General features: G+C 45.8%; 1 protein-coding gene and 1 long non-coding RNA gene across 5 annotated transcripts in view; one reads left to right on the top strand and one right to left on the bottom strand.

The window, feature by feature from the left end:
* The window catches only part of ZNF423 (zinc finger protein 423), a 221,125-nt gene that overhangs the window by 42,975 nt on the left and 156,345 nt on the right, over positions 1-21,805 (top strand). The gene's annotated exons all lie outside the window — the stretch shown is intronic.
* Positions 16,674-20,934, bottom strand: LOC135575330 (uncharacterized). Its single transcript, XR_010465876.1, has 2 exons — positions 20,645-20,934; positions 16,674-18,141 (listed from the first exon to the last, which is right to left on the bottom strand). It is a non-coding gene; the product is annotated as an uncharacterized LOC135575330 (long non-coding RNA).

The raw sequence follows: 21,805 nt of genomic DNA, 5'->3' as shown, positions 1-21,805 counted from the left end.
GTGTTTTACTGGTCTTTGCGAGCAAATTTTGCTGCTGCAACCCCCCGGCGCGATGTCGGAGGCCCCTGTGTGCCTGGAGCTGACGGCACGTGCAAAGAGCGCTCGCCATTCTCTTGCTCGACCTTGGTCTCAGACAGCACCGGAGTGGAGTTACCGGTGGTATGTGCCACACACCTTGAATTGGGCTAAATCTAACACAGGTTTCTATGCGGAGTGGGAGTTAATTTGGGATTTCTGGATGGTATTGGTGACTCCGCTGTAAGTAAAAGGCAGCCTGCACAAGGCTTTTCCTAAATTAGTTGAGTATCCTCCGTTTTTCTTCATTTACTCCCATAATTACATCTCTCATTCAAGATATCGGGTGTGGATAAAAGGCATTGCATGCGTGATTCACAGCAGCATAAGGAAAATGTGTGCTAATTGGGGGGTTTTCCTCTTAATACACTTAGCTGCAGATGTCAATCTTGCGTGTGTATAAAGATGCAATACAGGATCCTATAACGACAGGGCACGGTGCATTGGATAGAGGTTGCAGGCTGAAATACGGGTGAGGAACTACGTAGAAAAAGCTGAAAAGCGGCGGTTCGCGGCTGCGTGGAGTCCCCGGCTCTGTGTGGTGTGCCTCCAAAGCTATATTCTGTAACTGAAACCAGTCCCTCGGTCCCAGTGTGCGAGCCTTTCATTATGTTCTTTTATGATCTTCCTGTTTGCATTAGCTCCAGTAGTGTGATGCTGAACTTCAATAAAGGGTGAAAAAACACCCTTTGACTTCTTGTTTTGTGCCTGTTCCTTCCCCAGCCCCAACTGGCAAAATCACCTCCCCTTCCTTGACCCCCCTCCAACAGAAGAAAAACCAAAAGGCCAAACCTGAGACTTGTTAACTCTGAAACATTTGCCAGGTGTTTCAAATTAACATATTTCTCTGCCTCCTTCTCCTGTGTGTGTTTGTACATCTCTGTGTGTGTGCAAACACATACGAAGCGACTTCTGAAAGTCTGTTGGCACTCGCACGGCTGCCGTGGGCCGGGCAAACGGCGGGTCCGGAGCGCAGGGACAGCGAGAGCAGGTACAATGTCCTTTGTAAACTCTTTTTAGTTCTAGTGAAGTATTTATACCGGTGCAGTTGTGGGCAGAGAAGGTGCTTCTGCTGCTGTATCTTAGTTTGTTCATCAACCAGTAGAAGCTGTACTGGAAGTTTTTTGTGAGCAGGAGTTGAATCTGTGTGGTGGTGCTTTAGCACAGGGCACCATCCCTTTTCCTACAGCATGTGCAGAAGTCGCCGTCGGCTCTGGCTTAACTGCGCGATCCTGGTAAAACCTGTAAAGGTGAAACACTTTGCAGGAATCCAGCCCTTGGTGTAGGTTCACTGACACATTTATTCAAGTACTTCAGATAAAACTGCAAATAGTTTTGTTATTATTTTTTTTTTACCACAACTTAAAGCCATATGTATTAACTTAAGGAATCAGGAAAATGTATACGGAGACAGAGGCTGCCCTTGCGCCAGGGTAAATAATCCATCAGCCCCATTTAACAATGGACATATAGTGAATTTCCTTCCTCTTCAGGTCTTGTAAACATTTGTTCCTTAACGTAAAAAGAAGGAGAAAAGCTTTTCCTTTCCTCTCTTGATGTGAGGACTCAGCTTGCTGTTCAATAGCAGGTCAGTAGCGTTTTGCTGTGCAAGAGACAGAGATGTTTTCTGTCCCAGTGGAAGAGCGGCCAAGCGCTCCTTCCCTTGCTCTTCCTTGTGAACAGCCAGTGCAGCCCTGATCCCGTCCATCGCCCCCCAAAAGCATCGGGGAGGGTGGGCAGGGCTGTGGGGGGCCAGGCGAGCACCCACCTCGGCTTTGCACAGGGCTTTGCTGCTCCTTCGAAGCTGAGAGGAAAATAAGACTCAATATTCGTCTTGCTTTGCAATGCTGCATTGCTGTTGTAATACATCACAAGAGTATTATCTTGAGGAGCAACAAGGGACATTTTAAAGAAGTAAAGAAGTCTTACTAAATATATAGAGAATTTAAGGCATTTTAAAGACCTAGGAAAGCATTTTACATGGGGGTTGCTGGGGAGTTTCTCATTAGCTGGACTGTGAGGCCCCGGGGAAGCTCAGCTGAACTGTCTGGGGCACACAGAGCAGATTTTGCCTTCTCCTTAGGAGCCTGCTGACCTAAAAGCCTATTTTTTGTGTCTGCTTTTGAGGTAACTGGAGGTATCTTGTTTCTGAATGCAGCAACGAGTTGTCATATTGATCAAGAGAGAGTCTGGGAAACAGGGGACTGTGGACCTGTAGCCTCAGTGCTGGGGACGAGGGGCACAGGGTGTCTGTGTGTGTGTGTTTGCAGAACATTGGGGGATCTTTGCCGCGTCCATGACTCGAAGAGCATCTCAAATCCCAATCCCAACCATCCATTCACACACAACATTAGTGTCATTCAATAACCACGTTCCAGGAATCATGAAAGTAAATGACAGGTTGGTATTTTCCCCCCTTTCTCCAATAGCTCTGGGTTCCCTGTCTCTGCAGCCTCTGGGCATGTGTGCAAGGGACAGGTTAACAAAGTGCAGCATGGAAAACCAAATGAAAACAACAAAAAAATGAAAACAAACAAACGAAAAACACCACACAGCATTTAGGACACAGACATTTGATGTTTTGCCATTAAGAGTTCTTGTTTTGTTTGTTCATGCTTATTTTATACAGTACACTGTGTTAGATTTTTAAACGCCTTCTGCAATTTCTTTTAAATTTTCCCTCCTTTAAGGAGGAGAAAAAGCAAAGAGGAAGCGGCAGCTTTTGAGAAAGGAACCACACAAGAAAAGAAAACCACCCTGTGGTCACTCCTTTCCTCCTCTTCCGCTTTGCATGGCATCTCCCAGCTGTGTAAATCACAATTTTCACTTGGTATCTTCAGGAGAGGAACATCCTGATGTGCTTTGGAGACTGATTTTTGCTCAGGGCTTCCAATGCCTGTGCTGGGGTGTTTTCAAGGCCATCTCTGCTGCTCAGGGCTCTCCTTGCCCGTTCCCTCCTGGCTGTTCCTGTCCTCTCCTCCACTGTTGTTCTCATCCCAGCACTGCTGTCCACCCCCCAAACGTTGAGCATTTCTGTTCTTGTGCTGTTTCATAGAGTTGGGTTGAATTTTGGCTGCCAAAGGAGAAAAATAGATGGGAGATCCCAGGGTCTCATGAAGCAAACAGACTTGCCCCTGCAAGAATTAATGTGTTAAATTTTTCCTGTTTTCTGTTGATTTGGACAAGCCATAGAAGACACGTTCTCCTCCCTCACCGTGCCCCTTTTGGAGGCCTGTTTTGGCCACGTGAAGTTTGTTGTTCCCTCAGCCTTCCTTCCAGTGCCCTGGGCTTGCGTGGCTCAGTCCAGTGCCCACCAAGGCCACCATCCCGGCAGGACGCCATTGTCCCACAGCACCTTGGGCTGTCCCCACTCTCCCCATGTCCCCCCAGCTCTGGCCACACGACCCGCCGGGGACAGGCTGTGTCGGGAGCAAGTCAGGAAGGTCCAAACGAGAGAGACCGCCCTCCCATACACACCAAGCTCTTTTTCTTTATTTCAACATGTATTGTAGTTTGTCTTATTTAACTTCTAAATGGCAGAATGCTGACTAAAACGCCTTCAAACACCCTCGACTTGATCTCTGCTGCAGAGCATTGAAAAGGTCGGTCCCAATTCAGAGAGCAGGAGGAGCCTGTTGTCTTGCGAGAACTCTGAAGTGGCCCATCCTGAGCGCCTTCACAGGCTCCGGCATCTTCTAAAAGCCGATTTCATTATTAATCAATATGAAAAGATTCTGACTACGGTGTGTAAGGATTTCCAAAGAAATAAACCTTTGAACTTGGCAAAGAACACTTGCTAAGAGAAGAGATTTTGATAACTTTGAGTTGAAAATCTTTTCAATGCACTACAAAGTGTTTGATCTCAACTGGTTGGGTTTCTTATGTTGGTTTTAAAACCAGCATCCTTGTCTCTGCATGGACCTGCAGCACACAGCCAGTCAGTATCGCTGCAGGTTCTTGACATCTTAAATATCTGTTTTGGAAGCAGCCAAAACCCACATAAATGCAAACTAGAAATAAAGTTGGAGGTTTGTAGCTCTGGCTGCTACATTACTCATTTATTCTAAGTTGAACTCTTATTTTGCTCAGTAACGTGTGGTTTTTTATGATGTAACGTAGTTATGTTTCATTTTCAAAAAAATATAATTTTCCTTGTCTAATTATAAAAATTAATTTCTAACTTTAGCCTTTTACTTATAAATACTAATTTTTATATATATAAGAAAGTACTTTTGATGGTGTTTTCTCAAACAGAAGGTGAAGTGATGGAAAGTACACTATGTTCAGATAATGTGGTGGTAGGTGAACATGCAAGACAGATATAGGATTTTTGGAGCCAGCATAATATAAAAAGAAGTAATACGAGTAATTATAAACACTTCCCTGGTTACCCTGTGTATAGGAGCTCAGGGCACAGATCTGGATCTGCAGCACGAGGGCTTCCTGGGGACAAATCTCTGCTCCGGGGCTGGGGAAGGTGGATGCGGTGCTGCTGGATGGGACCCCGGGGTCCCCAAGATCCCCAGGGCTGTAGCACCTTCAGGGAAAGGAGAAGCTTAAAAGAAGAAAAAGAGATTGCTGGCCATGTGTGGTGTGATGCCAACACTTCATCTGCCATGGGGCTATGGTGCTATAGGGGTCCCCTCTTGTTTGGGGAGGGAACCTCTGGTGAGGAGCGATGCTCAGGTGTGAACACAGCATGGGTGTCAGCATTTAAATTGGAAGCACACGCCTGCGTACTACCGTGTTTCCTAGAAAACACTTACTATTAAAAATGTTAATTGGTAAAATGACAGTGATAGCACAGAGGAGGAGAATTAATTTCCATGGTAAAAGAGGGGAGGAAAGAAAAGCCCATTGCAAAGTGAGCTATCAAGTGCTCCCTGTACCCCACCACCCACCTGTTCCTCAGGCTTCTAAAGACATGTGTGTAGGAAAGCCAGGCTGCTCAAGAGCAGCTGAGCAAGCCTGCTGTGCTGTGGTGTGGCGCCGGTGTGCCGCAATGTCTCGTTGGTGTTGCTGAGCTCTGTAGTACCTAAAGCGAGCCCCTCTAAAACACTGCAACAACATCGGTGAAGGGCGAATTAGGAAAAGTGTGACCGAGAGGTTGTTCCTCCCCCCTGGTCTGCCCTGGTGAGGCTGCATCTGGAGTTGTGTGTCCAGTTCCGGGCACCCCAGTTTAAGAAGGAGAGGGAACTCCTAGAGAGAGTCCAGCGATGGGCTGTGAAGATGGTGAGGGACCTGGAGCATCTTTCTTAAGAAGAGAGACTGAGAAAGCTGGGGCTGTTGAGCTGGAGAAGAGAAGCTGAGAGTGATCTGATCAATGGATCAATATCTCAGGGTGGGTGTCAGAGGATGGACCGGACTCTGTTCAGTGGTGCCCAACGCCAGGGTGAGGGGCAACGGGCACAGACTGAAACACAGGAGGCTCCATCTGAACATGAGCAGAAACTTGTTTGCTGGGAGGTGCCAGAGCCTGGCCCAGGCTGCCCAGAGCGGGTGTGGAGTCTCCTGCTCTGAGACATTCAAACCACTTGGACCCACCTGTGTGATCTGCTCTGGTGACCCTGTGTGAGCAGGGCTGGGCTGGGGTTCTGCAGAGGTCCCTTCAACCCAGCCAGGCTGGGATTCTCTGAAGGGGCCATTTCTGAGGGTGTGGGGTCGCAGCTGCTGTCCAGCCGTGCTGGTGCGGGGTCATGGACTGGTGTGTGCCAGCAGTGCCTTGGGCTGGTGATGGGCAGCAAGGTTTTGGTCCAGTCTAGGAGTATCTCTCTGGGGTTGTTGGGTCAACCTCATCTGCAGTCTGGTGAGCTCGTTGTATCTGCCGGCACGGGACCACTGTGGGTTGGGGGATGCTTTCACAGAGCTTTCTGTCCAGGAATACAAATACACTATTGGCACGGACAGTTGAACATGTGTGTCCTTCTGGGGCTGGCAGGAGACACCCTTCATGCAGTCCTGTCCCCATCTTCCCAGCAACAGTTTTTAGCCTGTACAAATTTGCTTTTTATTTAAAGATGTGCCTGCTGGTGCTTCATCTGCTGAAACACTAAGGCCGTGTTTCATCTCCTCACACTGACTGAAGTCGTTCACCTTCACGGGTGGACCCTGAGACGCAGCCGGCCTGGCTCTGCATCCCTTGGTCGCGTCGGGGTGTCCCACGGGTGTGAACATCCCGGTGACGGGCGCTGGAGGAGAGCAGAGCACAGCATGGCACCTTCCATCGCCTCCTGCTTCCCCGTGATGCCACCTTGTCACCTCTCGCTGTTCAAGTGAAGGGCTGTGATTAGATGAACGTTTTCTGTGTTTTTAGGTGAAAATTATATCTGTTGTTTACGATAGACTTCAGGGGCATAACTAGCAGTAATGGACTAAAGTAAAGCCAAGGAGATGCTAGGCTGAGTATCAGGAAGCATTTCCCAGTAGTGAGATCTAATAGATGCTGGTATTATCTCTCAGCACTTCAGTCATTTTCAAACCACACTGGACAAAGCGCTTAAAAATATACTGTTGGACCTGGTCTTACATTAGCAGAGGGATGGATAAGTTCCTTGATAAATCCTTCTCATCTCTGATTTATCCAATCTGTCCATGCTCTGGATTTTCTAATCTCCTGCAGATTTGGGGACAGAAGCAGACTGAGTGGTCAGGCAAAGTGTGCTTCTTAGAGCTTATTTCAGTGAATATTATTCAGTGAATATGTAGGGTCTCAAAGCACTTTACAAATGCTAATTAAGCCTCCCACCCTAGTAAAAGTCTTCCCTGTGCACATGTCCATCCTGCTTTGTGTCCTGCACCGTGCTGCAGGTCGACCTTCCCGGAGGGCTCCGCCTTTGGGACCGATGGGCACTCACCAGCACATCATGTTTTGAGTCATTTCTGTATTTTTGAGTTGCTTCCATGGGTCAGTGGCTTTGCTATTCCGAGTCCGCTGGTAGGAGCGAGGGAAGCTGAAACCACATGGCTGTAGGAAACAGTTGCAATGGGTTTTACCTTGGAGAAATCAGACAGAAGGAACGTCTCCTGGTGAACAATTGCTTTGGTTTTCACAGAAGCTTCTGTTCTCCTTCGCCTAGTTTACACATTGCAGTTGTAACTGGTAGCTCAAAGCTCCCAGCCTGACTAAACGTAAAGTGGGAATAACAGAATATATTACATTGGCCTGTTGCTTACAGCGAGAGAAATCAATAAAAAATAATGCCACAGTGGTGGATCCCCAGTAATCATTCTTCTTGAGAAAAACACCAAATTGTGCCAGTCTTGAGAATGGGGTTTTATAAACAAGGTTGTAAAAGAAGAAAAACAAATGGAATAAACAAGCTCCACTGCTTTGTTTTTCTGGGCTAAGGATGGTGATGTGAAACTCTGCACTGAAGAACTGCGTTAAATTTATGGTGCTTTGGCCAAATAACGTCTGCTTATTCAATACAGGGAACTGGAATGATTTGGGTTGGAAGGGACCTCTAGTGGGTCTTACTCAACATTGACCTGACTTGTAAAAGTAACTGTTACCCCCTATTTTTTGTTTAATTGCCTTGAGCGGTTAAACTTACCATAGAGCAAGAGTACATGTATGGTTATTGTAGCACAAGAATGCGAAGAAAACAGAAAAATAAGGCCAAATACTCACAAAAGTGATTTTTTGGTAAGCTATTATAGAGTGGGATTTCCCATAATAGAAGATACATTTGTATTTCTGTCATTTAGAGTCTAAAGTAGCCTTTTCTGGACTTGCTACAAGGAATTACAATGTCATTGTCAAAATAAACTGACCTCAGCTCATAATCTTGTATTTGTTGTGTATAAATTCAAATGAGGAAACCGTTAAATGGGACCATTTATAATGAGATTTGAGATACCCTATGGCTCTCACTTGGAGACGAGTGACCTTTGTCCTTTTTGGGGCCGAGTAACAGTGCGATGAAGATTTAATAGATGAGCTGGCAGTAGCTGGGGGTGTGCATGGAAGAGGTGCTCGATGCGCCTTGCTCTACATATTGGTGAATCCGAGCCTGCTGCCCATGGCGCCCTCCTGCCTCGACGGCTTTGGCGTTCGCCACTAGAAATTATTAGACAGTCACAAGACACTAAAGCGAAAGGAATAAAAACCCCGCACGCTTTGCTTGGAAACACTGTGTTGCATAAAGCTCTGACAAGATCAAGCCTCTAATTAAATTATCTGGCACGTGGACAATTCTGTTCCGAGATCTGCGGAGCTAATGTGTGGCCATTAGCTCATACAGCCACCGAATCAGAAGTACCAAAGAGACAATTTACACAGGGCCGCAGTGTGTTTTAAAAAATTCTGGTGAGTTGTGAAGCCTGTAATGTTAATTGCCAGTTAGCACATTGTAATTGCTGTAATTATTTGCAAGTAAAATGATGTAAGGGACTTAACATTGTACTTTTCTTAACACTTCACATGTTGGCGAACCACTAAATCTCCCACTTTGAGTTTTGCTGGTTGTTTCAAGAGCTCGCCAGCCGCTCGCAGAAGCCTGATCTCATCTGCAACCTTGCCTGTTGTCTTTAAGGCCGAGCAGCGGCTCTTTAAAGTCTTTACTAAAAAAGAAAGCAATAAAATAATAAATGGGAATGTGTGGTGCTGACCAGGGAGCGCAGAGGCGGCCGCGCTGGAGCCCAGCTGGGACAGAGCCCTCAGCACAAATTGCCAGCCCGCGGCCCCCCGCCGCGGAACTGGGCCAAAAGCTCCTCCGTGTGGGATTAAAGGGATGTGTAATAGATTAAAGATCAAAAATGTTAATTAAGAAATGGTCTTTTCTAATAAGATGCCTTCAAGGGCACGGTACCAAAAAAATGAGGCAATATCTCATTTTGGCAATAGTGCTGGGGTTGTAATGAGGCTGGAGTGTGGGGGTACGGGGAGAAGGAAGCGACGCCTCCTGTTCAAGGCGTCTCCTTCAGAAGGGGTGAAACAACTAGCGATAAAAATGCAAACATAAGTCAGAATGACATTACTCTGAATGCTTCCACACAGTGTGTGGGTTTAGCCGTAGGTGTTTTAGCTCGGTGTTGCCTTGGGTTGGCAGTTTGTGACTGATAACTAAGGTCTCCTTTACCTTCATGGTGTGGAAGCAGCAGCACGGTCATTTGGCTGAAAATAACCATTCTTGTTGAACTGAATGCGTGCAATATATTGTATTTTCCTGATGTAATTTTCTAGATATGGGAAGTTCAACTCCTTTGTTGTTGGATTGAAACTTGAAGGAGCAATGCTTGGGGACATTTCTCTTCAGACAGGGAAGAGCCACCGCTCCGAGCTGTCACATTGCAGGGTCCTGCACTGGGGAGAAGTTGATGTTTTATAAATAAACTGATAAGCAAGTGTTACTTTTGTGTTTAAAACCTGAAAGGTGCTTTTGAGTGCTGTGAAATTTTATTACATCGTTATCATGAAAAACTTTTCTTTTTTCTTGAGCATCCTAGTTGGTGACCCCACTGTTAGATTTTCTCTAGTAAACTCATCCTAACTCAAACAGGAGAACTCAGGTGTTTAACAGCACTTGTCTTTGTGGTGGGATGATGGGATTTCATCCCGCGCTTTTCCTTCTAAACACCTTAACGCTGAAATCTGCGCTATTTCTGAAGCGAGGTCCTTACTGGCACACAGTGGAGGGACCCTGTGGGCGCATTTCTTCCCGCTTGGTTAGAAGCTTTCGCTTGGATAAAGAAAACCACTTGAGAGGAGCTGGGAACTCTTGGAGCTGGGCACGGTGTAGGTTGGTCCTTGTTGGTGTTATCCAGCTTGGCTGGGGGCTGTGGGCAACTGAAATAAAGTGACGCTGAATTCCCATGTCCTGATTTTCACAGAATCCCAGAATGTCAGGGGTTGAAGGGCCCTGGAAAGCTCATCCAGTGCAATCCCCCCATGGAGCAGGAACACCCAGATGAGGTTACACAGGAAGGTGTCCAGGCGGGTTGGAATGTCTGCACAGAAGGAGACTCCACAACCTCCCTGGGCAGCCTGGGCCAGGCTCTGCCACCCTCACCCCAGCAAGTTGCTTCTCATCTTTCAGTGGAACCTCCTGTGTTCCAGTTTGCACCCATTGCCCCTTGTCCTGTCCCTGGTTGTCACCAGAAGAGCCTGGCTCCATCCTCCTGACACTCCCCCTTTCCATGTTGATCCCCAGGAATGAGTCCCCCCTCAGTCTCCTCTTGTCCAGCTCCAGAGCCCCAGCTCCCTCAGCCTTTCCTCACACGGGAGATGCTCCACTCCCTTCAGCATCTTGGTGGCTGCGCTGGACTCTCTCCAGCAGTTCCCTGTCCTGCTGGAACTGAGGGGCCACAACTGGACACAATATTCCAGCTGTGGTCTCCCCAGGGCAGAGCAGAGGGGCAGGAGAACCTCTCTGACCTACTGACCACCCCCTTCTAACCCACCCCAGGTACCATTGGCCTTCCTGGCCACATTTTGTCAGGTGAGCGAGTGCCAGTGGAAGCAGCGGTTGTTTCCGTCCTCAGAAAGAAAATCTGAGAACTGTTTCTTACCCAAAAACTTAAATCAGACCATTTTGCAGTTCATAAATGTATCATTTTGACAGACTGATTAGTTCCATATTTAATTGATTTCACTTATGGTTTTTGTTAAAAGAAATGTGTGGCTCGGACTTGAATTAGCCTTCTCCTAGAAGGGCTGTGGCAAGTTGTTCTTGCTGGCACATCAAGGAGATACAGCTGTAGCAACAGAAGGGTCATCAACGTTTTCCTTATTGTGAAGTTCCTTCAAAAGTCTCAAAGTCATTTTGTACTGGACAGTATTCCAGACAGTGTTCTGAATTGAAGTTTTCCTCTGCGTAATTGACAATATTCAGAAGAGATGTGTGTATTCTGAAGACTTTAATTGAAGACTTCAATTTTGCATTGTTGATTTAATCAAGTTGGTGATATTTGCAGAAAAATTGTCAGTTTGTGGTGTTGCCATCAATTGGTACAGAAATGAGAAAACTTGAGCTTCAGCTTTCATAGTAGTTCATATCGGGCTCTTTGCTTTCAGCACATGAGGCCAGATACCATTTATCCTGTTAAATGAGAAACGTTCTGTGTGAAAAGCATTTGGCTTCTTTTCCTTCATCCTATTAAACAAGATACATTTATTGCCAAATTTCCACAGCAACATCCAGGGAGCATCTACAGAATCAGCAGGGTTAGGCAGGTATAACTGAGAGCAGCATTTGGTTTATAATCTCATGAAAAAAGAAGGTTGTGCAGTAAAAATGTACTTTTTCTGATCAAGGTGAATTTCAGAGTGAAATCTTGCTCGAATTAGTTAATAGCCAGATTTGTAAAACATTTTCTGGACAGGACGTTGCTGAAATCCACTTCTTTTATCTTTAAATGTGTACAGTGTTGAAGACATGAGGATTATCACCTCTGCCAATGCTCTTTGCATCTCTGGGTTTGTGTTGTGACAAGCAGACGCGCTTCCTTATAAGAGAATTAAGTTACGTTCCGTTTCTTGCTTGTACTTCCAAAAAGTGGCGCTCGGTGTTTATGGTGTTTTGTGTGTGAAACTGAAATAAGAATTCGCATTGCTCTTCCTTCAAAATGGTTTATAAAACTGGTGAATATTCGGGGCTTTTTTATATAGTGAAGTTGAAAACTTGTATTTTAAAAGACTTTGTGAGTTGCACAGAAACCCACAGGCATTGGGAGCGCGGTGGAGCCATCGGGGAGAAAACATCCTAAGAGTGAAGTGATTTTTAGCTTGATACTACAATGAAAGATTTTAAACCCAGATCTGGTTAATGATTATTATTGGCCAACAATGCGGGAAGTGCTTCAAAAGTAGACTGCGAGCTGTGGTGGCTGTAAATGGGGTCGGAAGGTCCATAGCAAACCCCAGCTCCTGTGGCTGTGTCCTGTGGGGCTGGGAGAAGCTGTTCTGTAGGGTGAAGTTCCCAAACCTGCGTCTTCCTACTTGTCAGCAATTAAAATACAAATTCAGCAAAACATTGGGACTGGGCCCACATGAAGAAATGTGCCTTTTAAAAACGGACAACTTGTTATTATTACTACTTCTTACCTACTGCAAAGTACGCGGGGAATGGGGCTGCTAAGGAGCGTATCAACTAAATTAGGGTTAATTAGAAATTCTCCCAAATAGCTGGTGCTTCATCAGCAACAGAGCAGCGTGTAAATAAATCTAATTTCTCTCCAACTCAGCTCTTCACGAGCTTAATTACAACAGCAGCAACGTGTCCTCGCGTCCCCCCGTTTCGTTAGCGGGTCGTTAGAGCGGCTCTGCCAGGTTATCCGGAGCTGCACAGTGTCCGGCCAGGCCCAGGAACAAGCGGAGGAACTTTCTGCCTATCTGGAAGATGCTTCATAAGACACTTGAGAAGCAGAAAGCACCGATGGAAAGGCAAAAACCAAACCAACACTAGTATATTCTGGAGACACTTTTGTTAATTGCATGAAGTATTTTCTCTATTTGGGTTATTTGCCATCTTAATTTCTTCACCTTTATTACCCATTTACCACATAGGGCTGGACAAAAGGGCGCAGGAAGATGTTAGGGGGGCAAAGTGTTATCACTGCTAAAGGGATCCCTGTGCTGGAGGACTGGTACAGCTCACTGCTTGTTCCAGGGATAAATAAATAGCTGAAAACCTCTTGTCAGAAATTAATGATCACGGGGGAAGCGCAGACCTGGGTGCGGGTTTCAGCGGGGCGCACGAGTGCTCTGCTGAAGCCTCATTCACAGGGATTAACTTCATTTGGTGCTTCATTCACTGTCCTCATTGATTTCTTCTATTTCTTTTAGTTTCTAGTTGTGTTGAAGCCAGTGCATTCCTTATTGCGCAGTGTCACGTTTCGGCCGATCCCAAATTAATAAATGAGCAGCAGCAGAATAGCGTGCAGCACGATTTGAACAGCATGAGCTGTGCAGTGTATTTCACTTACCTCCAATTGAAATGCTCCGCTTTGCTCCATCTAATTATGGGAAATTACTGAATTAATGGCTTTGTCAAGTGAAATGTGTAGGACTTCAGAGTTTGATATTAAGACATTAGAAAGGAAATTCGAGGTATGTTAATTTTTGCATGTGGGCTCGTTTTAAACACAAACTGAAACTTAACTCAGCCCGCAGCCCCAAATCACATCGTGTTTTAACCCAGGGAAGAAAGAACGAGCAGAAAGTGGCAGGAAACTTCGAGTCATTCTGCTCATTTGTTTTCCTGGTGGGTTTGTGGTCTCTCCTCGGTGGATCTGTTGGGCAGGGCCAGGTCACAGTCATGCAGAAGCTCATACTTTTTGTCCATACATCTTGTCCATCTCTCAAATACCCTTTCCCGTACTGCATAATGTGACTGACTTCCCTCTTTTCTGGTTGAGAACCTTGTTAAATCCGTTGCAGTTTTCCACGTTCGTTAACAGAATTGTTTTGCCGTGGTCTGAACAGCCACCCCACGCCGCCGTCCCAGCCCGGTGCTGGTCGTGCCGAGACGCGCAGGCACAGCGAGACCCGAGGGTGACGTGTTGAATCCTTGTGAGCCCCACTTCAGAAGCCAGTTAGACACGTAGGTCCATAGCTCTCATTAATTTCCAGTTTCATGGGTTTTTGCTACAGTTGGTCGCCATGCAGGGAGTATTTGGCTCCTAAATCTCCCACAGATGTCCCTCCCAGCCCCAGCTGGACCAGTGTCAGGTACTGGTTTCCCAGTTTGTGTTGGCTTCTGCCAGCTGTAACCCGTAACAGAGACACGAGCACACATTTGGGAAAATGGGGCTTTTCCCTCAGGTGCATTTGAGGAACCTTTTTTTCCAAAGCAAACCAGATTTGTAGAGAAAATTCAGTGAGCTTTTCATCCTCCGAGGTGATGTTGTATTTGATCAGCCCGTAAAACCCACAGTGAGGTTACGGTCCAGGCTCAGCCCTCTGTACCCGGGTACAAGCAGGACTTTACCCAGGACGTTACCTCCTCAAACCTGGCCCCGCAGAGACCTCCGCGGTCTTTAATCACCGTTTTGAAGACTTGCAGGCACAGCGTCTCAGGAGCGGGTCCCTTCCACGCACGTCTATCGTTCCCGCTGGAAAACGACTCAGGCAGGTTCTGAGCAAACCGAGACCCATGAGGAGGTCAGTGAAATAATTATTGCTTTCTCTAATTGGCCTAAGTGTATTTTTCTTCCTGCCTTAATACATTTTTCCCCTCTTTTTCCGTATTTTCTCTCTTTGCCCCCCCTTGCTTCCTGATTGTTCAGAGTGCTGTGGCTCTTTTCCTCTCAGTACCAAGGTTTTGGGGTTTCGATAGGTATAAAATGATGAACGCAAATGCTACCTGTAGGATCCTGTGGCGCTGGCTTGTGAAGGGCGTTCCTCTCAGCACAGTTTTTAAACAAATCCATATCCCGAGCATGGGAAAAGTGCACTTTGAACAGAAATACATTCAGGGATGTAAGAGGGTCCTTTGCTCTGCTCTCCTGTGACACTGAGGATGGGAACCTCCTGCAGACAGAACTGCAAGGACAGTTCAACGTCGTGGACCTTGCAGAGGAACAATAAAGGAATCTGCATTTTGAATTAGGCAAAGGGGATTCAGACATGGAAATGTACAGTCACATTTGTCACTTAGAGTAAATTACATCATTAGGATTTTTTTCTCTTTTTAAAAATCAACAAGTTCATTTTACAGTGAGTTCCAGCAGCTGCTATTGTGAGCAGAACCAGTCAATACCTTATATTTGCATTTGATATGCAGCTGCAGTAACAAGCCACATGTGAATTTTATTAAGCCTTCCACATTTTCTCTCTGTTTAGGGAGCTATAGATTTAAGTTTTACCTTAACGTGAAAACAAAACCAAAACTCCACAGCATTCCCTTAATAGAAAAAAATATTAAGGTTTTGGGCTGCCTATGAATTAAAATGTGATGAACATGTCCTGTGGTAAGTGTGAGTGGGATTCCATGATTGTCTTCAACAGAGACCTGAAAAATAATAATAATAATAATTGGAGACCTATAATAATAATAATACTAATAATAATAATAATAATAATAATAATAATAATAATAATAATAATAATAATAATAATAATAATGGAGACATAAATTGAAGATCATTATCAGAACCAAAGGTGGCACTTACTCCCATTCAGATGCACTTTGGGAATCTGGAAGTGGACAATCGCCTCTTGTTTCCAGCGGCAGATCAGATGCCCTATGGCACAACTATTATTGGTGGTGAGCACATGGACGGGAGCTCTCTGTGGATGATATTGAGAAGTTTGGCAAACAAACGACCTGGTTTGAAAGCTTCGGAGATCTACACAGCGAATTGACTGGTGTATTTATACCATTAAAGCAGGCGCCAAGAGCTGATAGTGCGATGTGCCGTTCACGCTGTAAGGGGCAATCCCACCGCAGCTTGCGCGCAACTAAATAACAACAACTTCGCTCTTTGTCTGCTTTGCCGTTTATAAATGCACTTGTCATGTAACATAGCGACAACTAAATCATTTTAGTAAAAGCACTAGAAAAGCTGAAATACCTGTGAGTATGATTAAGAAATTTTCCTGCTTAGTGTGTTTTATGTTTTCCTTATCTGATTTGTTTTAAACCCTTTAAAAGTCATGTGATGCTTAAGCACTATTGCTGCCTTTCACTTTTTTAAAGCTCATTTTTAATTTTACGGAGTTATTTCCCCTTCCTAAGGACTGAGGGAATAGCCCACAGTCTAAAAGTCACTATAAAATATTCATTAACTCTTTTCTTGTATCTGTTACAGACAGAGAGATCTTTTTAATGTGCCTGGTCCAATCTGAGGCCACTATTTTTGTTACTACCATTAGCAATTATTTTTAGTGCTATCAGTGAATGGTTAATAGAAGCCCATGATTTTCAGATGTGTAGTTTTTATTAACTGCTCGGAAATTTCCTTAAAAAGGGGGGTGTAAGTTGTTCCACACCAAAAAGTGGCGACTTGTGTCTAAATTGCAATTGTGTCTCTAACAGACCCTTTGGAAGGCGTTGGGGTTGCCTTCAAGGTAATGATTTAAACATAAACTGACCCTTGATGAGGGAGCTGGAGTTTCAGTTTAATGCGATTCTGCAGTTTTGTTTCGCCTTCAGTGCCTTCAAATTCGGCACAAATAATTCCTTCCTAACAAGTGCCTTTTCAGAAGATGTATGCTGCTGACAGTTAATATCAAATTATTGCCCCTGAATGCATTTTTGTAATTACTTCCCAGAGAACTGTCTTTGTGTTAGAAGACATTTCACACTTTAGTAACATAAGTGTTTGGGGAGAACATGAGTAATAATTACAAGCGGTCTTTCAGTGAAAATAAACCTAAAAAATGATATAAAAAAAGCTCATGTTGAAGTTGGTTGGAGCCAGTGAGGAATTTATTTAGCACGTTACGCCTGTCTGTATGTTTTCCAAGTTTAATAACCCCGCAGTAACTAAACTTAAAAAAGCAATAAAGAACAGAGAAACCGCTTTCTAATTTTTAAGCAATAATGAAACTAAAAACTGATTAAAAGTGACATGCTACTAGAGACAGAATAAAGAAACTTAATCTGAATGCTCCTATAGGAGATTTCTGCTATAATGGAAAATGAAATGGCTCACAGTTTGATCAATAAAAAAATTAGCAGCATTTAATAAAAGCTTTCTCTAGCACATTGACTAAAGGATGCTATGGAAGTCCTGATGTCCAAGAAAAGCAGCTTGTAGGGTGAGTTTGTGTACGCGAGCACGATATAAAAGTCGTTGAGCAAAGGCGGTGGGTTTAGGGGCAGGTGCAGGATGGGAATAGTTACGCTGGTTTAGTGGGGTCAGGACTGTCAATATAAACATGTATAAATACTTAAAATATGTTCTGGTAGCTACTGTGTGTGTCCCAGCAGTGACCTTGGCTTTGCACGGAGGCAGAACAACACAGGGCGTTGTTCACTGGAGAAAACAGAGTAATTATACCACATAGATATATGTATGGTATATTCTATACCATCTAGAGATATAGCCGTAGGTGGGCTCAGGTGAAAGCAGGGCACCGGCACCCGGTGATTACTGGCTGTTCAGCTTGGAAGCCCTTTCTCTTAAAGCCCGTGCACAAGCAGATGTAGAAGGAGGTGCTAAGCTGAAGAAGAAGATGGAGAACTGTCCACCTACTTTGAAATCGATATGATTTAATACATAGCGGCTTGTAATAAGACTTTCATAAAATACAATGTACACTTCTTAAAGTCTCTGACTTTTTTATATGTTGTTGTTAACACACTACAGACAAAACAGCATTGTGATCAGTGTTTTTGCAGCCTGTGGGTTATTACCCAGAGAGACAAGCGAGCGAGCGCTGTCCCTCTTCCCTTGCTGGCCCAAAGCAGCTGCTCGCAGCCACCAGAGCTGCTGGCAGAGCCAGACAAATGGCAGCTTGGAGAGGCTGCGGCGGCCACAGCCCTAGGAGGGCACGAGCAGGTAACAATATACAATTTTCATAGTTCAAGGGTAGCCTTATCCTACTGTTCTTCATTACAGTACTGCGGTGAGATCAATTTTATTAAGTTGTAAGTCTTAGGAGGCCAACACCATTAACTACATGCTGGATCAAATAATTTTTTTGGTGTTACGATTGTTGTTTTCCTCTGGTTGAGGGAAGGCAAAATCTGACGGACGGGTCTCTTCAGCCCTAGAGGAGCGTGACGTGGCGACCGAGTGTCGGCAGGATTGCGCGGCAGGCCGTGCTTCATCCACTCCACCCCGTTGTCATCCTGTGTGATCTGACATCGCACGAAAATACGGTGGCGTTCCACGCTTTGTCCTTTCTGACTCTTTGTTTTTCAGCTAAGCACCTTTGTTGGTGACAGAACACCAAACCCGCTGGCTTTTGCTGCACGTAGCAAGGACTGATGTGCAGAACGAGCCGCCTTTGCTCTCTGGTCCTGGGGCCGGGATGCCATCGACTGCTCCTGGCCTGGTTTCTTGGCTCGAGCAGGTTTTTGGCGGCTCTGCGTGGGACGGTCGCTGTGGTTACAGCGGCTCACACCGGGGCCCTGGCCCGTGGGCTGGTACCTGCATGTACCTGCCTGCAAGATGGAACTGTGCAAAAAAGACATTGTTTGAGACGTTAAAGAGCCACAGAGTGCGGGTAAACAGCAAAGCCAACATTTTCATCCTACGGGAAGATTTCAGCTGAGGTTTGTGTTCTGATTACTCAAACACTAGTGGCTTTTTTGCCCCTGTTCGTTCTTTTGACCACAAATGACAAGAAACTGGGCTTTCTTGCTTTGTGACAGTGCTAGAGACAACACTAGAATGTAAGAAACCACCTCAAGGTACAGACCTCCCCCACTCTCATTTGGCACCCGACACTGAGCGCACCGTTGAGGGAGGAACGTTTAGGTTAGGCTTTTCCTTTAAGTCATTTGTTTCTTTTGTTCTCACTTCCTAATTATAGATGAGATTTCCTTTCCTTTTGTCTTGCTGGGGTCTGTGCCCGCGGGGCAGGAAGGCTGCACCCCGGCTGGGTGTGCCAGCACCCCTCGTTCCTCCAGCCCTGAGCTTTTCTTTTTCCACTATCATTTATCACTTGTACTGCACCTCTGGAAAATTTCTAGGAATGAGAGACATTGAGTTCATTTCCTTTGGAACAAGGCAGAGGAATGAAGAGGAGCTTCTTTCCCCTTCGTTTTATCCTCTGCCCGCAGCTCTCAGCCCTCGGCAGTGTGTCTGTCCGTGCTCGGGGTCCATTCGCACAGCGCAACGTGAAGCGCTCTGGACAGACTGCAGCTCCACGTGGCAAAGTCGCTGTGATGTGTAACCTCATCTGGGTGTTCCTGCTCCATGGGGGGGTTGCACTGGATGAGCTTTCCAGGGCCCTTCAACCCCTGACACTCTGGGACGCTGTGGCAGTGCTGGCTTGCACTAAGTCAGCCTGCTGTAAAGAAATGACTCTTGATGGAAGCCCTGTAACTGTAGGTATTTAAAGCCAGATACGACCCTGCGCTAAGTGGTATGTTCCAAAGAACAATCCTAGGTTTAAAAGAAATCCCAGCTTTAAAAAGTCCTCAGGGTTAAAAAAAAAAATCAAGAAAAGCCCCAGAAAATGTACTGGCACAAAGATAGCAAGGCTTGCTTGCTCTGTATTGTGCTGATAAGACAAAAAGTTTAAACCGTCTATAGTTGATTCCACAGCTGAAAAAATAAGCTGAGAGGCGGGTTCCTTTTGCCGTTTCTCTGGCCCATGTGTTCCACCGCGTCACCCATTTCCATGGCTCCCAATTATAGGTGGGTATCAGCCTCGCCACCAGTGGGGCTCTGCCCTTCTCGCATCGCTGGCCCGAGTCCCCAGAGCGGCGTGTCCCAGCGGGGCTGGCGCTGCGGTCCTGCAGCCGTGCCCTCAGTCCCGCTTGGACCGCAGCAAGGGGAAATTTGCTCTTGACTTCAGCAGGGCCCGAGCTGAACGTGGTACGTGTAATCTGTTTTCAAATATTTGGCCCTAGCAGCACGTTATTCCTGTAACAGAGCTGTTTTGAACACAGCTCAGAAGGCGTTTCTACTGACTGCAACTTTCAAGCCAGGCCTTTGGGAATTCGCTTTTCCAGCTTCGCCAAGTTTGCCACATTCCTTGGACCACCAGGTCAGGCAGGAACACTCCCAGTTCTTTATATGTCCCCTTTGAAATAGTAACTTTCTAGAGCATAAGCTGGCTTTTGCAGAAAAACCAAGAGTCATTAACAACATTAACTTTAGTGGCAATTAGAATAACATATTCTTGACTGTTGGCCAGATTGTTTAGGTCATAGGGTAAAATATTCATCTTGTGTAAAGCCCTGCAGGCCTTCCACTGTGCTACAGGGGGAAAAAATGTAAAAAGAGAGAGGAAAAAAGCAAACCAAAAAGCCCCTGTTCCCTGACATTTCAGGTAGCACCAGGTATACTTTCAAGGCTGGTCACTTGAATCGTGTCCTCTCTTACTCATGCAAGAAAATTGTTAAAGCCATCATTAGAGATGGCAGGTTCATTTAAAAATTACTAATAACATATTTGTGAAATGCAGGGCCTTTTTTCCCCCTCCCTTTAGGATTAATTAGTGATCATTTATCCTAAGACACGGTGCCAGCAGCTCCCTTCTGCTGATGTGCGTCCGTCCCCTGGTGCTGTGCACAAATGTCCCGGTGCTGGGCGGGAGCTGCGTGCCCGTGGTGCTGTGCCCTGTACGGATTCCTTGCAGCTCTGTTATTTTTGATATTTTCTTAGCAATCTAGATAGAAGCTACTTACTATTCACCTAAGCGCACTGAACTCCAAGGCCATCTGAAAAATGAGCTGTGTCAGTTAACACACACACGCCTGTGTGATGCTGCAAGGCAGCCACTGATCTTTGGAGGCTTCAGAAGGCGTCGGTGGCTCCGGCCACCCCTTTGTGTGGCAGTGCACAAACGCGTCCCCTCGCAGCCCCAAATCCCACCTGCTCCGGGTGCCAGCAGCACCCTGGGCTCCCACGGGGACCCAAACCCCGCAGCAGCGCACCCATGCGTGCCCGTACCCCGGCGTGCTGGGGAGAGGTGCTCCCGCAGCAGGAAAATCGCGCATTAACTTACTGAACTTGTACAGCAAACCCCCTGAGCAATGAATTCCTGAGCAATGCTTGCGCCCGCCGTCCTCGCCAGGGGGACTGAGCTCACGGCGCGAGCAGCTGGGCTGCGTTTGAAGGTGGCCCATCCATTCCCATCACCGCCCTGGTGCTTGCTGGCTGTTTGGCTCCCATGGGCAAGGAGTGAGCGTCTCCCCAGGGCCGCCCGCACCCCACACACCCACTGGCAGCCTGCGCTCAAAACACTGGACACAAAGGTCAAAAAACTAAGGAACAGCGCAGATTTCTCTTGGTGGTGTTTGGTTTCTACAAGGCAAGCACCAAGCATGTGGCTCCGCAGAGGAGTCCGAGCGTGTTATTCAAGGGACAGTAATGCTGAGGCGTGGTAAACGTGTAAAATTCCTTCAACTTGCTGAAAACAGAAAAAAAATCTCACTTTAAAGCAATGTTGCGTTTGCTAAATAATTTATGCAAGATTCACTGTTGTGTTATTTGACATAGAGCTCTGTCAAGCAACGATGCTTCTGAAAAGTTGCCTAGAGGATCAGATTTCCCATTCAACAGGGAATTAAAAAATGTTTCTGGAATTTTGCTTTGCAGGCGGGAATCTATTTTCTTATCTCACATTGTACGATTTATTTTTCCTAAAGCAGTGTGCTAAATTATTTGTTATTGTTGGACTCGGTCGAACAGCTTTGCGCCTGGTGTAGTCACGAAGTGCTGGAGTAAAACCAAGGAGGAATTTGTCACAGGGTACTCAGCAGATCAGCTGGTCTTTAGGTTAACTGTCAGAAGTTAATATTTTTGCTAAAAATATTAGTGAAGGTCCCATAAAGCTCCCCAAAGTTAGCTAAAAGCTTTCTTTTTCGGGTTGTGGCAAAGTCCATTCGGAAGTGCTTCTCTGAGGCCTCCATTGGCAGTTCCTTAGGTTCAATTTATATACTTGGGCTATTTTTGTAGGTTTCTGTCTTATAAAACCAGAGAGCTGACATTCTGGTTTATTAACTATCAAGTCTGCAGGACATTCAGGCATTACAAAGATTGAATGAGCTAAAATGTTTGTGATTGCCGACTGGGACAAGAGGCTGTAAAAAGGTGGGCCAAGTAGATATGAGAAAATTGAAGTGATAATTTGCATATGTACATTAAATGATGTGTGAAGCAAAGC

Source organism: Columba livia, chromosome 13, assembly GCF_036013475.1.
Source record: "Columba livia isolate bColLiv1 breed racing homer chromosome 13, bColLiv1.pat.W.v2, whole genome shotgun sequence".
NCBI classification, from domain to species: Eukaryota; Metazoa; Chordata; class Aves; order Columbiformes; family Columbidae; genus Columba; species Columba livia.
The sequence above is the reverse complement of the archived record's forward strand: the minus strand, read 5'-3'. Positions and strand labels throughout refer to the sequence as shown.